Source organism: Mustelus asterias, chromosome 6 (genome assembly GCF_964213995.1).
Source record: "Mustelus asterias chromosome 6, sMusAst1.hap1.1, whole genome shotgun sequence".
NCBI classification, from domain to species: domain Eukaryota; kingdom Metazoa; phylum Chordata; class Chondrichthyes; order Carcharhiniformes; family Triakidae; genus Mustelus; species Mustelus asterias.
Window position 1 is genome coordinate 62,642,341 of NC_135806.1, and position 12,398 is coordinate 62,654,738.

General features: G+C 41.0%; 1 protein-coding gene across 3 annotated transcripts in view; it reads left to right on the plus strand.

The window, feature by feature from the left end:
• The window catches only part of fancc (FA complementation group C), a 154,726-nt gene that overhangs the window by 47,726 nt on the left and 94,602 nt on the right, over positions 1–12,398 (plus strand). The gene's annotated exons all lie outside the window — the stretch shown is intronic.

Below are 12,398 nucleotides of genomic sequence, written 5' to 3' on the forward strand. Positions count from 1 at the left end.
CATACTCGATGGGCCAAATGGCCTCTTTCTGCTCTGTAGGGATTCTATGATTCTATTCTATGATTCACTAACACAAACGCTGTTCTGGTGAAGTCCCAGACCTGAAGCTTTAATTCTGTTCCTCTTTCTACAGATGCTGCCGGACATGCTGAATATTTCCAGCATTCCCTGTTTTTATTTCAGATTCTCGCCACTCTGGTTAAAGAAGTTTCTCCTGAGTTCCTTATTGAATTTACTAAAGACTGCGTTTATATTTATGATAGCCCCTTGTTTTGGACTCTTGTGAAAATGGAAACACCTCTATCAAAACTCTTACTACAGAAGACCTATATTTGCACGTACTTATATTTGCATGTATCTTTCTTTACATATTCACACTTTTTTCTTCATTTCAGAATGAAATCATTCCAAGTAATGTTTTATGCCTCTGTCCTTAATTCTGGTTTATTATTTAAAGAATCAAATTTGCAAATGTAAATCTTTCAGTAATTTTCTGTTCTCTACATCCTGGATTAGTTGTGTGCAATACTCTTTGCAAGCCTGCTATTATTTGGCTCTCATGCGACTTATCTGTTTGTTTTATCAGAAGTCCGACACAACATGAAGTCTAACTTCCATTTACCATTGCACATTCTCATTGGGCCCACCACTTGTGTCGGCGCTTATATGGATACATTTTCCAAGATGACTAAAACCAGGATTTTGGCTTCATTCGGTTTGATGTTAATTGTTTCTAAATATTCATCCAGCAGGGGTGGCACGACGCCAGGGATCCGAGTTCGATTCCCAGCTTGGGTCACTGTCTGTGTGGAGTCTGCACATTCTTCTCATGTCTGCGTCGTTTCCTCCCACTGTCCGAAAGCTGGTTAGCATTGGCCATGCTAAATTCTCCCTCCGTGTTACCCAAACAGGGTGCCAGAGTGTGGCGACCAGGGGATTTTCACAGTAACTTCATTGCAGTGTTAATGTAAGTCTACTTGTGACACTAATAAATAAACTTTAAAACGGTGCAGGAATCAGCAATACAAACATGTGTAATTTGCCTTGCTATCTAACGCTGAAATGGTGAAAAAATAGTTTGTTCTGTTTTACTTCCGTTGTTTTAAGCAATGCGTGCAAGGGCTCTAATTTTGGGTGAGCAGCAGTGAAAATGAAACTTTTTCATTTTTACAGAAGATTTCAGTTTTTGGAGTGTAATCAGTTTCATATTTCCACCTGGCCAATTGAGGCCACGGGATCACTGAATGACAAACTGTCTAGGTGGATGGTCAGTAAAATGATGCACTCTTGTTCTTCGGGGCCCCCAGTTTGAATCCAAATTTTAATTTGATATTTAAATCTGATTTTTGTGGGTGGGCAACTTTCAATATTATAAGTTGGGCTGTTAGATGCCAGAGTTTGCAGTGGATAAGGAAGTTAGTATGACCAGTAGTGCAATCCAGCCAAAATGTGTGACTACATTTCCCTGCATCCCATAGAGCGTTAGATTAAGATATTGCTTTTTAACGAGCAGCACTTGGTAAAAAGGAAAATAATTTGAGTATTTTACTTAAACCCCTGCTTAAATCATGACTTGATCAGATGTTTATATTTTTACTTTTGGATGAGTGTAATTTGTATTGTAAAACTCAACTGCATCTGAAGTGATTGAAATACTGTTACATGTTATCAATAGGATGTACCAGATTTAAGTACAGTGTTTGGAAAGTGATATTTCATTTTCTTCTGCCCCATCAGGGGTGGCACAGTGGTTAGCACTGCTCTCTCTCAGCGCCAGGGACCCAGGTTCAATTCCTGCCTCGGGTCACTGTCTGTGTGAAGTTTGCACATTCTCCCAGTGTCTGCATGGGTTTCCTCCCACACTCCAAACATGTGAGGGTTAGGTTGATTGGCCATGCTAAATTGCCCCTTAGTGTCAGGGGGCTAGTAGGGTAAATATGTGGGCTTATGGGGATAGGGCCTGGATGGGGTTGTGGTCGGTGCAGACTCAATGGGTCAAATAGCCTCCTGCATTGTAGGGATTCTATGATTCTATGCTATGATCATGAAAATATATTATTACTGAGCAAACATATTTAAAAAAAAACTTGTTGGAATGACCTAACATGTTCTTAAAATGGGAAAAGATTCCAACATGTTGCACAATGTTTTTCACAATTTCCCCCAGAAACCGATTCCTGACGATCCTTCACCACCTCCCTTTAAGGCAAGCCCAGACAATATTTCTCAACCAACTATTTGACTGTCGAGTACATCATTATATGTATTTTTCTGTGAGATCACTTCATAATGATCAGGAACGTGAATGCAGGTTGCCAGTTGTAAATAGCCAACTGCTTCCCTGGCAGCTCCGCTCAGCTCAGGCTTGTGTGATGCATCTCTATTATTTATTTATTAGTCGCAAGTAGATTTACATTTTCTGTGAAAATCCCCCGGTCACCACACTCCGGTGCCTGTTCAGGTACACTGATGGAGAATTTAGCATGGCCAATGCATCTAACCGTCTTCAACAAGACGTCGGAACGTCTTGTTGAAGTTGTACAAGACATTGGTAAGGCCACACTTGGAATACTGTGTGCAGTTCTGGTCACCCTATTATAGAAAGGATATTATTAAACTAGAAAGAGTGCAGAAAAGATTTACTAGGACGCTATCAGGACTTGATGGATTGAGTTATGAGAGGCTGGATAGACTGGGACTTTTCTCTCTGGAGCGTAGGAGGCTGATGGGTGACCTTATAGAGGTCTATAAAATAATGAGGGGCACAGATCAGCTAGATAGTCGATATCTTTTCCCAAAGGTAGGGGAGTCTAAAACTAGAAGGCATAGGTTTAAGGTGAGAGGGGAGAGATACAAAAGTGTCCAGAGGGGCAATTTCTTCACACACAGGGTGGTGAGTGTCTGGAACAAGCTGCCAGAGGTAGTAGTAGAGGCGGGTACAATTTTGTCTTTTAAAAAGCATTTAGATAGTTACATGGGTATGATGGGTATAGAGGGATTATGGGCCAAATGCGGGCAATTGGGATTAGTTTAGGGTTTTGTTTTTAAAAAAGGGCAGCATGGACGGGTTGGGCCGAAGGGCCTGTTTCCATGCTGTAAACCTCTATGACTCTTATCTTTTGGACTGTGGGAGGAAACCGGAGAACCCGGAGGAAACCTACACGGACATGGGGAGAATGTACAAACTCTGCACAGACAGTGACCCAAGCCGGGAATCGAACCTGGGGTCCCTGGTGCTGTGAGGCAGCAGTGCTAACCACTGTGCCACCGTGTCGCCTATTAGGCAACAGATGCGCCGTTAAACTCATTTTCCCCACTTAAAAAAAAAACAGGGAATTTCATCATTAAGTGACTGTTGTTTCTGCCAGAGGTAAAGCTTCATTGTTGGTTTAAATAGCAGCATATCATTGATAGGTTGGAGCGTTACGTGCAAGATTACTGCGTATTGTTAATTCCTACTTGGGGATTGAGGCTGCATAGTCCTAGTAGTTATGACCGTTTGGTTAATTTTCAGATGAGTGTGGATGGAGAAAAAAAACACTTCAAATCCTAAGTGATCGTAAGCCGTGTTTCAGTTGGTGACATGTCAACCCTTGTGTCACCGTTCCTCATTGTAAGTCCTGCTCACCAAATTCACCCTTTGTTTTGCTTTGCCATCATGAAGAGTTTATGCATGTGTGCGTTAAATTGTGTAAATCTGTTTTAACTCACTGGAAGAGAATATTTTAATTCTACATTTAAATGTACTAATTTGCCATTATTTTCTCCCATTTTTTAGTGTGACTTCTGTTTGTACACTTTGGAATGTTTGCAGTGTTCACCACTGGGTGGCAGTATTGAAACATTTGTTCCCTTTCTGTGTAAGCAGTATCCGTTTATACTGTTGACAGTTCTATAAATTAATGACTCCAATTAGTACATAGTCACAATTGTACTGAATGTGAGTCTAAACCAAGGAGTGTAAGTTAGACTAATGAATACAAGTCACAGAAAACTTGCAAGTACTTCACAATTTAAATTGCCGTAGCCTCCTCTCCCCCCCCCCCCCCCCCATCAAGGTTGTACTTGTCTAGGTACTATTGGGTTTAGATGCCACCAGTCCATTTATTCTATTTCTCTATTTTACTGGTTTGGCAGATGTCTCGTTTTTAATACAATAATGAAATCCACCGTAATAAGCTGCATTTAATTTGTCAACGAAAGTCAAGTTTTATAATGTGCCCTCACTCCAAAATGGATGCTGCAAACCAGAAAAATGGAAGAAACAAGATAGCAGAATTTTCTGAAAGCAATCATTAATGGTCTGTGAATACATACACCCTTATTAATGTACAAATCAGGGAACAACTTGTGTCAAGGAAGAAGTACCTTTAATTGTGAATCACCGCAAGTTGCTGGACAATTTGCACTCTTGGTTTCATGAAAGTAGTGCCTTGCCTGAAGTTGCCTGTGAACTTCATGACATTGCTGAAATTGTGTATAAATTTCTCATTAAACTTTCCAAAGAAGGTTTAATCACTCTTTTAACCTCATGTTAATTATTAACTACTGCCAATCAACCTCTCTGGCCCAGGAAGTAAACAATTAAAAGTGTGGAGTCTCATTTCTCCAGGTATTAAATGCAGAACTCAGGAAAAATGCCAGATGTATTTATTTTTTTCTTGTCTTTTGTCCTCAATCCAATTTTTTTTCTTTATTTGTTTTTCTGTACCCAGTTTGACTTTGTATTCACTCAGCCTAATTAATCCTCCTTCTCAGCCCTTCCTCTGTTTATATAAATCTAATTGGTTAAGGGATACACAGTTTGTCCCATTGCTTACCAAGTCCCAGATGCCCAGTTGCCATTGCTCGTATTGTTTGGAATTCACAGCAACTCTCATAGCAGAAATGGTTTGAGCTGAAGTGTGTAGGAAACATTTTAACTGACTAGTGTTCTGCTCCAGTGAATTCCAGCCCAAGGAATATTTTTTTAGGGGAAAAAGTTTAGAAAAAGGAACATTTATACTCAAACTAAATAAAAATAGAATAGAAGAGGAACAATGCAAGAAGAATTCAAATGTTTTAAGGTGCTTGTGAAATTGTCTTTAAGTATATGAAGATATGAGGCAGCATATTTTGATAGTAAAGGTATATATTTGACTCAGAGTGCATATTTAAATAAGCCAGGTTTAGGGTTTTGGTTATAATTGACTAAATGGTGAAACATTACGATTGTGGGAAGACAAATGCAGTGGTGGATGTGTAAGTCCAAGGAAGTGGTGTGACCCAGTAAAATACTGACTATAACACAATACTATATTCAGTTAATGTTGGGTAGTGGATTGGTTAGAAAAATGGTCAAGAAAAATGATTCTAAGTTTGGACAATGAGCTACCGATGGAGATTGAAAAAACAAAACCTGGTTATGGGTGGAGGGAGGAGAAAGAAGATCAAGGTTAGCGTAATCCAAATTTTAATCTAGATAACCTAGTTGTTCACTTAGGCAGAGATTTTTTTGTGTAAGGTATTTTTGAGGATATAATTATAAGCAAAAGAATCTAAGATTTAAATGTTTCTCAGGTTTTTTATTAGTTAACAGGCTTCTGTCTAATCCAGTAAATAGCAACTCAGTTACTTGGGAAATATGTTTCTGATTCAACCGGAAGCAAAGAAATATGAGTTAAAAGTTGCAAAATTTGCTGACAAGAGACCTGTTGTGTTATGGACAGAGGAGAGAGGCACACTGAACACCTTTATTTTTTAATCATTGTCTGTCCATAAGCAGCGGTGTTTTAATTTTTGAAATAGACTGTGATGAGTTTCCCCAAATCCATTGTTGTGATGTCAATTTTAAAGTGATTTACAGCAAACTCTGTTCAGGGTTAAATCAGAAGTATTGTTTATTCATACATTCAAACCCAGGGGATGGTGGCCGCAACTACATTGACGCACACAAAATGATATGGGAAAGAAAAGAGTTTTGCAACTAACAATAACAAGACAAAGAAAGCCAACGATATGGGTATTAATTAACGTGAAGGTTCGAGTCCAGTGAGAGTTCTTTCACTTAAGAGTTAAAATTCTGACTGGTTCAGCTAGCTGAAAGCAGAAGTTGTAGAGTTCCTTTTAAAGTTGATGATGACACAGCAAAGTGAAGTTGGTGTACAGAGACTTGTTCCGCTCTATAGGCAATGGCAGTAATCTTCAGAGAACCAGGCTCCATGGAGATTTAGACTTGAGGCAAGCATTGTTGTCAGCCTGGAGTCCTGCTTTGGTGGTGTTAGGCTGGATGGTAAACAGCAGATTGACTTGGGAGTCCAGGAATGTAACATTAAAACTTTCAAAAGCCAAAGGAGTTTAGGTCATGTGGGGTTGCGTATTGAGGAGTCAGTTTCAGGACAGCAATCAGTTTCTATATTTCTGGTCAAAATCCATTGGTCACCTTAGGCGATTGATGGTAGTTATTAGCATCTCTGCAGGTATAATGAGTTTCGATGGCTCTCTCTTTGTTATAAATCCAGGCCAGGGAGACGGACCATCTGTTGCTCCCTTGTTTTGTTGTTTGTAATGGGTCCATGTAATAATAATAGGTGAGAGATTCCACAAGGATGATGATTAATCTTTGTCCTGTAATTACTGTTGGAAGTTTCCAGAACTTACAAATCATGTGACCTGTAGCAGTTTTATTTTTGGTCCAGCAAAGTTGATTTTTAAATAAGCTGAAAATAAGGTTTGATTTGAATGGTTTATGATCTCTTTCATGTCTTAGGGATATGACAGCTGTCTAAGCTTTCGTCTTGCACTTCTCAGGACAGATCACAAAGTAAAGGGAACAACAATTTGTACTGCATGAGAAGAGTGTGCCGTTTGGATGGCAAGTGGACTCTGAATTTAACTCTGAAGCTACATTCTCCATGGCAACGTCTCTACCAATCAGAGTCCACTTGCCAACCAATCAGCATACTCTTCTCATGCAGTATAAATTGTTGTTCCTTTTACTTTCTTGCAATCTGTCCTGATAAGTGCAAGCCGAAAACCTTAGACAGCATGTCTTATTTTCAGCAATACTCAAGTTCTGTACTATCAAACGACTAATTGAAAAATGATAGATGCCTTTTGAAACAACCTGGAAGGCCAGGCTGAATGTGTCTTGTTATACATATGTTCTTGTAATTGCAAATCAGTTACTCGTATCCCTCTTAATTTGCTCACTTTTTAATTAGCAAATTGGACACGACCATATGTAGACTTTGCTGTGAGATAAATTTTGTTCAGCTGACAATCTTTTAAACTTGCTAATAAAAGAATTATTTTTAGTAAACTTTTTATTCACACTACAATTCTCAGATAATACTTAAGGAACTATTTTGTAATTTGTTTAATGTATGGGAATTTTCCGAGCTAATTTTGTTTTGAAGACTCCACTGATACTTTACCCCTTGGTTTTTCCTTTCACCCATGGAGAAGACTTGGCATTCCCCCAGGAGTCAGCTGAGCAGAGTTTGAGCCTTTTGACTGTCTGTGTTCCCACACAGTCTACCTCACAGCTGGTAATTTTTAAAAAAATAGGCTGAGCAATTGATCTACAAAAGGGCCATTTGGCATCAGGGCAGCAGATAACTTGTGTTACGTGTTACTTAACTGACCTCTGAAATGGCCAAGCATGCCACTAGGTTCAGGGGCAAGTGGGGATGGGCAAAAAAATCCTGGCTTTGCCAGGAACACCACGTCCCATGAAAGAAATTAAAGAAAGACTTGGACAATATCCAAGCTTGGCCTGATGAGTCCCACACAAGTGCCAAGCAATAACCATCTACATTGAAAGACTAACCGCTTCCTCGTGACATTCATGATATTGCCATCACTGAACCCCCCCATCAATATCTTGGGGATCACCATTGACCAAAAACCTAACAGGGCATAAATGTTGCTAAAATAGTTAGAGATTAGATATTTTGCAAAGAATGGCTTACTTTTTGATACCCAAATGCACACCACCACCGAGGCACAGGACTGTGATGTAATGCTCTCCCCTTCTCTGGTTCGTACAGCTGCAACAAAACTCAAAAATCTTGATATTGCAAAGCAGATCCGTTTGATCAGCACCCCAGTCATCGCCTTAAGCATTCACTCCTTTCACCATTGACGCACCATGGTTATATGTACTTTTGATGTGGAGATGCCGGTGTTGGACTGGGGTAAGCACAGTAAGAAGTCTAACAACACCAGGTTAAAGTCCAACAGGTTTATTTGGTAGCAAAAGCCACTAGCTTTTGGAACAGGCTGTTCCTTCGTCAGGTGGGTGGGAGTTCTGATCACAAACAGGGCACAAAGGCACAAACTCAATTTACATGAATAATGATTGGAATGTGAGTCTTTACAGCTAATCAAGTCTTAAAGGTACAGACAATGTGAGTGGAGGGAGCATTAAGCACAGGTTAAAGAGATGTGTATTGTCTCCAGACAGGACAGCTAGTGAGATTTTGCACATCCAGGCAAGTTGTGGGGGTTACAGATAGTGTGACATGAACACAATATCCCGGTTGAGGCCATCCTCGTGTGCGGAACCTGGCTATCAGTCTCTGCTCAGCAACTCTGCGTGAAGTACTGGACAGAGTACCCTTTGTCGTCCAGTACTTCCCCGGAGCGGAGAAGCTACGACATCTCCTCCGGAGCCTTCAACATGTCATTGATGAAGACGAACATCTCGCCAAGGCCATCCCCACACCCCCACTTCTTGCCTTCAAACAACCACACAACCTCAAATAGACCATTGTCCGCAGCAAACTACCCAGCCTTCAGGAGAACAGTGACCACGACACCCCACAACTCTCCCACAGCAACCTCTGCAAGACGTGCCGGATCATCGACACGGATGCCATCATCTCACGCGAGAACACCATCCACCAGGTACACGGGACACACTGTTGCAACTCGGCCAAAGTTGTCTACCTGTTACGCTGCAGGAAAGGATGTCCCGAGGCATGGTACATTGGGGAAATCATGCAGACGCTACGACAACGGATGAATGAACACCGCTCGACAATCATTAGGCAAGACTGTTCTCTTCCTGTTGGGGAGCACTTCAGCAGTCACGGGCATTCGGCCTCTTATATTCGGGTAAGCGTTCTCCAAGGTGGCCTTCACGACACACGACAGCGCAGAGTCGCTGAGCAGAGACTGATAGCCAGGTTCCGCACACATGAGGATGGCCTCAACCGGGATATTGGGTTCATGTCACCCTATCTGTAACCCCCACAACTTGCCTGGATGTGCAAAATCTCACTAGCTGTCCTGTCTGGAGACAATACACATCTCTTTAACCTGTGCTTAATGCTCCCTCCACTCACATTGTCTGTACCTTTAAGACTTGATTAGCTGTAAAGACTCACATTCCAATCATTATTCATGTAAATTGAGTTTGTGTCTTTGTGCCCAGTTTGTGATCAGAACTCCCACCCACCTGACGAAGGAACAACCTGTTCCGAAAGCCAGTGGCTTTTGTTACCAAATAAACCTGTTGGACTTTAACCTGGTGTTGTTAGACTTCTTACTAAATGTAATATTCACAGGATTATTTCAGACAGTCATCAAGACTTCTCTGGTAGTAACACATAGGTCTGCGATCTCTACCACCTAGAAGGGTAAAGGCAGCAAGTGTATGGGAACAACTTCCCCTCCAAGTTATTGAACATCCTGACTTAGACATGTATCACTGTTCCTCCTTCGACATTGGATCAACTTCTGAAACTTCATACTTAACAGCATGATAAGAATACCATCACCACAATGACTGAATGGTTAAAGAAGAATCACCAACACCACTTTCTCGAAGGAAATTTGGAATGGGCAGTAAATGCTAGCTAATGACCCTTAATTCCTGAGAATTCATTAAAAATACTAGTTCACTAGTGCGCTGATCTGCAGTGTTGCTGGACCAGGTTATTTGAATAATCAGAATAAACTTAAGACACAACCTGAGCTATCTTGGAGATGGGTGAGGGAAAGGGAACAGGATGAGAAGTATCAGGAAATATATAACTATAAAAAAGCCAATGTGGAAGCAAAGAATAGAATCTGAGAAAGGGAAAAGATAGCATAATATATGATCCCCTAGTTAACGACTGATCAAGTGGCGGTGGGTGTGAGGACCATTGTTGTGCTTTTGGAGCGCTGCCCCTTCATCAGGCGAGTGGAGAGTTGGGTTCCAGTCTTTACATTTCTTTGCAGTAATCCATTCTATTCAGTATGATGGTGGCCCCTCCTTTGTCTGCTGGTTTAATGACAATGTTGTGGATGGTCTTGAGAGTGCGGATGGCGTTGTGTTGTGCTTGGGTAAAGACTTGATTACCTGATCAGACTCGCATTCCAACCATTATCTTGTAATTGGGTCTGTGTCTATATATGCCCTGTTTGTGAACCGAACTCTCCACCCACCTGATGAAGGGGCAGCGCTCCGAAAGCTCGTGCTACCAAATAAACCTGTTGGACTTTAACCTGGTGTTGTGAGACTTCTTACTGTGCCAAAAGGACACATACCTGCAAGTAGGCAGCAAAAATGTAACATGTGGCAATCATAAACATCTTTTTGATGGTTTTAATGAGCCTTGCAACTTTGAGTTTGACGCATCTTTTTTATCCAAGATCCTCTCATCTGTTGAATTTGTAAGTGCCAAATGTTGCACTAGAGGGTGCTGTGGTTACAAAGACCGTTCCTGTGTTTTGTTAGGGATCTTCGTCAATACCTGCAATCTGTATGTGCACACAATCTTTGGACAAACATTTTGATAATGATCTTTGCTAGTTACACTATCAAACTTATGTAGCATAACATTTTTATTCCAGAGACAGTCACTGAGCAAACAAGAGTAATGTTGAATTAGTGTCATTGGGAAACGATGAAGACAGCAGCTGTACTGGATTTGGATTTACTTTTGGTTACTGTTAGGTATTCATACTTATTGCCTTACTGAGCTCTGCTGTATTCATGTATTCACTGGAAGTGACATCAGAGAAGAAGCTGCCATGTAAAAGAAAACACACCTGTAAATAAAGCTCTGTTGTTTTAAACCCTCTACACTCCCTAGTGTCATTCTCCAATATACAACATAAAAACTGGTGACAAAGATAATGAACGGCGCTTGCTAGTCATCTGGGAAGATGAATTTACGGAGGAACATGTCAGGAACAGAAAAGTTAGAAAAGAAGCCTTTTGCATGTGTTCCGCACCTGATGGGCGAGGTGGATGTGAGTAATGATACTCTGCAGCAGTTATGGAGTTTGGTGTGTGGAGTAAAAGGCCGAAGGTCGGGTTATTGCTTTGAAAGAAAAAACAAGGGAGCTGATGGAAATCCGTTGCAAGGTATGCATATGGGAAAGCTCCATTAGTAGAAAAATGGTGGGAGATTTCAACGTTGTGGGACCCTTTGATGAAAATGTGGACCAATGGAGCATTTTGACTATTTTACGCAGTCAAACAAAATAGCTGAAGATATTAAGGTGCCCACATTCCTGTGCATGATGGGGGAGGGAGAAAGGTTTAATCTCCTCTGTAGTTTAGTGAACCTGAGAAGCCAGGCACTAAAACATATGAAGAGATCATAAATATTTTGCAAGCACATTTTTTGCCAAAACCTTGGTGATTGCAGAGCACTTTAGATTCCACAAAGGAAACCAAGAGGGAGAGCCAATAGCGCAATTTGTGGCTGTGTTTAAAAGATTTGCAGAATATTCTGAGTTTAGAGATGTGCTGAATGACACTATTTGGAACTGATTCATCCATGTTCTGCGTAGCGAAACAATACAGAAACGTTTGCTAATGGAGAATAACCTTACTCTGAAAAAGGCCATGGAAATTGCTGTTTCTATGGAACTGGTTGCAAAGGAAGCTCGGCAATTGGGTATTCGGATACACAAAATGGCGGCTGAATCGACACTCAAGAATGTCAAAATTTGTACATGCCGCCGATGTGAAAAGCCAGGGCATTCTGCAGCTGAATGTTGGTGTAAAAACATAGAATGTCAAAGCTGTGGGAGAAAAGGACATACAGATAGTGCTTGCTGGAAGAAAGAGCAAACTCTAACCAAAAATAAGGGACAAAAACAAACTCAGACAGCATTTAAACAGAACGAAAGGAGAAATGTTCATGCTGCTCAAAAGGGTCGAGAAAAACACAGCAACTCTCAGTCTGAGGAGGAATTAGCACTGAATGTGTTAGCTATTGCTGGTGATACACACCGATACTGGGTCACTCCATGGCTAAATGGACAGCCAGTCAGGATGGAATTTGACATGGGCAGCAATTTTGCTGCTGCTAGAGACTGCTTGCAAGGAGAAACTGAAACCCATTCCCTTGAAGGTGTCAAGGATAGTGCTGAAGATGTACACAGGTGAAGTGGTTCCACTGAAGGACCGCATC